Genomic DNA, 4,901 nt, shown 5'->3' with positions numbered 1-4,901 from the left:
CACAAACTATGGTTTAGGCCGTTTTAATCTTGTCTCCTCCCAGTTCTGCCCTCTGTTAAAGGTCCCAAAATACATGTTTATCCACAGTGGTCAAAAATTAATTAGGTAGAAAATGTGCAAGTGTATTCCTTTTGTACACTCTTGTGAAATACCTTTTATCCTGAGCTTGTTAAGATTATAATACCTCATACCTTCCTGGCATTTAAAAACAGGGTGTCTCAACTTTAAAAGTGTTCCTGCTTACTGATAAGTAAAATATATTTTGGTATGAAGTTTTATTTTCACAGCCTATGGCTAAAGTCCATTCAGCTAAGACCTGCTAGAGCCAGCCACTGACTTGCAGGAAGAGATGTCTTGGGTATATTGAACAAACTAGGTGTTCAAGAAACTCTCATGCTTAGAAGACTGTTCAGATTTATAGTTCAGTGCTATTAACAGCACAGGCAAAGCCAATGTGAAAGTATATTGGAGCTACGTGTACTTTGGAGCTGCCCTTTGCCTACTTACAGCTCTAGCTCAAGGAAACCTGAACTGGTTTCCTGAGAAGTATTTTATTTGATTACACCCTTGTTATGCCTTATGCCTGATTCCTGAAAGTGAGTGTACTTGAAAGAGAAGTCATTCTTTAAGCATGTGAACTATCACTACTCTCTGCCTGGATGTTACACCAAAATGTGCCAATCCTCATAGTTTGTGCACCCTTCCCTACCACCACTGCTGCCACACTAATGTTTTTACTTGTTATGAAGAGTTACAGCCTACTTAAAAATTCTGACCTTTGGATAATCTTAATAAAATTTTGCCTTCGATGCTGTTAACCATGATACCTTGCACTGCTCTTGGCTTTTCTGACTCTTAACCGGCGACTTCCCTTTAGCTTCTTAGAACAAGAGGCATCATCAACAAGAAAATGGTAGTCACTCCAAAACTACATGTCAGGGCAATTCAACTGCAAGTATTACTAAGATTATAAAGTAAGAATGCAGGAGGAATCTAGATAAACAAATCCAGTTTGCAAACACAAAAACATCTTTTCTGAAAAGGCCAAGCCCTGCCTTGAAAACAATACAAATTTAATTCCCTCCCTCTTCTAAGGCTGCTGAAGAAGATTGGTTTTCTGATGCATAGGAACCTCCTTTTAATTTCAAATTATATTCCAGTTTTGAACTGACAGGGTCCTTTAGCTTTAAAAGCTCTTCCTCTCAACCTGATACTTAGGACTCAACCTTGATCATAAATGAAGAGAGCACAGTTTTTCAACCTGCTTTACTAGGCAAACAAGATAATTATGCTTAATAATTTAATGAAAAATAGGCTGTCTTGATTCTGCAGCACATCCTTGGAGCCCTTGGCTACAGCGCTTTCTATCTAGATCCATATTTCTTCAATGCACATGGCTAAAACCGTATACAATATTCCAGGTGCAATCTCACCAGTGCCACATCTTGAAATATTAACTATTCCTTATCTCTAGACTTGTCTGACATGTTCTAAGATTACATATAGCATTTTCAGAAAAGCATCTTTTTAAAGGTAGTTCCCAGTTATCTACAGTTAACAGGTACACCCAGGGTCTTCTCAAAACTTTTCAGCTCACCCTGGAGTTACTGGCCACCAGCTGTGCAACCTTCTATTTAACTTTGTATTCCACTCCTGTTTTGCCATTCTGATGCTCATTCTTCTTTTTTTCCCTCATGATATCTGGACTATCCTCTGTTTAACCATTCCATCCAGCTTTGTGCCTTTACTATTATTTTAAAAAGTGAAGCTGGAATGTTGCGCATAATATATTTAGAAATCTAATAACAGTAATGAAAACTAAAGAGACAGACTGGTGCCTAGCTAAGAAACCTAAAATAGATGGGTCTTAACTGTTGGCTTCATCAAAGTTTGGGATGCCTTCCAAAAGAAAGTAATCTTAGAGAAAAGCTTAGAGGAAAGTCTTGGAATCACAGCATAATTTAGACTGGAAGGAAACTCTGGAGCTCATCCGGTCCAATCTTCTGCACTAAGAGCAGGACTAAATTCAAAGTTTGTTGGTGTTGCTCAGGCCTCATCAAGTTGAGTTTTTGGTGGAAATCTCCAAGAAAGGAGGTTCCACAGCCTCCCTTGGCACCTGGTCCAGTATCTGACCACTCTGACAGTAAATAACTTCTATACGTAGCTGTGTATGCACATGTAATTAGAATTCTCTTTGCTGCGACCTGTGTCTATTGCCTCTCATCTTTTTGCTGTGCATCACCTGTGTGCAGGGGAGAGTCTGGTGCTCTCTTCTGTATAAGCACCCATTAGATAGCTGACAAAAGCTATAAGATCCATCATTGAGTGTATCAATATATGTCTTGTTCTGGAGTGACTCAAACCGGTCACAATATGCCAAATACAGCCTGACAATTACTGAACAGAGGGAAAGAACCACTTTTCCAGACCTCTGGTCTTTAATAACTGTAGCCTAGTATGTAGGCTCAAAGGGGCACTACCATCTTATGTTTAACTCACCATCTACCAGAACCCAAAGGTCCTTTTGTGAAAAGCTGTTCTCTGTCTGGCTGACTCCCTCGACATATTCTGTGGATAGATTAATTCTATCCCAGGTACAGGGCTTTGCATTTTTCTTTAGTGAACTTGAGGAGTTCCTGTCAGCCTGTTTCTCCATCCTCACCAAACCTCCTCTGCCATTCTGTCCTCCAGCGCATGAACTGCCCCTTTCCTGAGTTTGGTGTCATAGATGAACTTGCTGAGAGCAATTCTGGTCCTGTTCTCTAAACTATTAATAAAGTTGTTGACCATTACCAGTCCCAGTATTTACTGCTGTGGAACATCACTAGCAACTGGCCACCAGCTGCAGGGCTTTGAACTGCTGATCACACTTTCAGATCCTCTAGTTTTCTACCCACCCTATAGTGGGTAGACTATATCTCACCTGTTTGGCTACCAGGATAATAAGGGAGACTGTGCCAAAGGTCTCGCTGAAGTCCCATTAAACAACATGTACTGCTCTGCCCTTGTTCACCAGACCAGTCATCCCATTGTAGAAGGCAACCAGCTTGGTCAGGCCTTGATTTGCCCTTGACAAATCCATGCTGGTTGATCCCAATCACCAGTCCATCGTGTGCCTAATAATGGCTTCAAGGATAACTTGTTCCATAATATTCCATAAAGCTCTCTTGGCATTTTATTGATTCCTTTTATTTGTAACTTGTTGTGCAGAACTAATTTTAGTTTTCCATAACTAAGTGATCAATAACATGGTCAAGGGGGCCTTCGTGTATTGTTGCAGAGAAAAAACATGGTGTTATGTTATGATTGCATCTATCACATTTAGGTCTTAATAAAACAAACAAACAAACAAACAAAAAAACACCAAAACAAAACAACACTACTGCCCCCTGCAAGGTCTCAAAAAGAGTCAAGCATATCCTCTCAGTCAAATGATCATGTACTTAGCATTAACTACATGCAAGAGGCTGAAATTCGTGGTCCTGCAACAGATGTGAGTCTCCTCAGTGGTGAGGATTCTTCATGTTCTATTCTGGAATAAAGCATCAACCATCCACTTCCAGCAAGTTTCTTACACCATGATTGACATTTTCTGGTCACCAAAGAGGTATCTTGGTCCTTGTCTATTGCTCTTTATTACAGGATGGCATACCATACTTCTGCTAATCTGTGTCATTACTGGTGTTCCATCAAGGGCACATGCACACAAACACCTGTGTCCTTGTCCTTCTTTAAAGGTGTGCCGCAAGCCCCACTATTAGCTTCTGACTATGTCAAGATAAGTATTCCCTCCTGGTTTACAATGTTTTTCAATGGAGCCTTGCATTCCCAAGGTTTCATTTTCAGGTTGTCTTCAGATGTATTAGCAGACCTACCCAAGGGGGGGAGCAGTTTGCCTTTTGATCTTAAAACTATGAAAAGGCATGGAGCTAAATGTACTCTGTAATGGAAGTAGTAGAACCTGTAGAAAAAGTGCCCCTTTCTTCTTCATACAGTAAAAGGGGAGACAGCATTCCTTTGGTTTCCTAATTCTAACATATGAATACACAGCAATTTCTCCCTTTTTTTTTTTTAGCCCTGTATATAACATTAATTTATAATTTTTCAGGAATTAAAATATCTTTTATAGTTTGCTTTCTGTATGGCCGAGAAGAATTTTTCTATATTCAGACTGCTGTTGTCCAAGCTGTCTGTGAAAGCATTCACATTCCACGTTGACTTCTTGAATCAAGAACTGGAAAACTACTGAAATCAAATTAAAGCCTATGATCTCACACCTGAAAAAAGACATAGCTCATCATTTTTTTCATCCAAGCCCTCCCATATGACTGTAACTTACACTCATGGGAAAAAAAATTGGATTATGATAATAAAAATCCCCTGAGATACCAGTAATTGCTGATAAAAACAATCCTTACAAAAGCCACGCTAAGAATCACCTTTACTGCAGGAGCTGGTTGCAGACTCCTCCAGGCAGAGGGTGGCAGCAGACTCCCACCAGAAGTGGCTGCCAAGGCGTCAGTTTGAAAGGGGGAGCCAGCAGTAGCAGGGAGAAGTCGGCCAGGCGGAGGCCAACTGCAGTAGGCAGCTTTGATTAGAGCCCTTTTTATTCTCGGGACACTAATCCCTAAATAAAGAAAATCAATGTATTTTAAAAATTAACTCTTAGTTAATGAAGTAAGTAAAAGGGATGCTGTTCACCTAAGCAAATGTTAAGCTACTACAGGAATCCTGAGAACACCAAAAACCTTTACAATGATGGAAAAGGTTTCTTGGTGCTCCTGTTTCAGTGCATCTACTTTCACCTTGTTGCTGTAGAACTAATAAGAAATAAAAAGCATGCAGATAAGCTGATTTGGTGTTGCCATCTTAGCTGTTGTCTGGGACTTGTTCCTTCCACT

The sequence above is a fragment of the Phalacrocorax carbo genome, chromosome 1, assembly GCF_963921805.1.
Source record: "Phalacrocorax carbo chromosome 1, bPhaCar2.1, whole genome shotgun sequence".
NCBI classification, from domain to species: domain Eukaryota; kingdom Metazoa; phylum Chordata; class Aves; order Suliformes; family Phalacrocoracidae; genus Phalacrocorax; species Phalacrocorax carbo.
The sequence above is the reverse complement of the archived record's forward strand: the minus strand, read 5'-3'. Positions refer to the sequence as shown.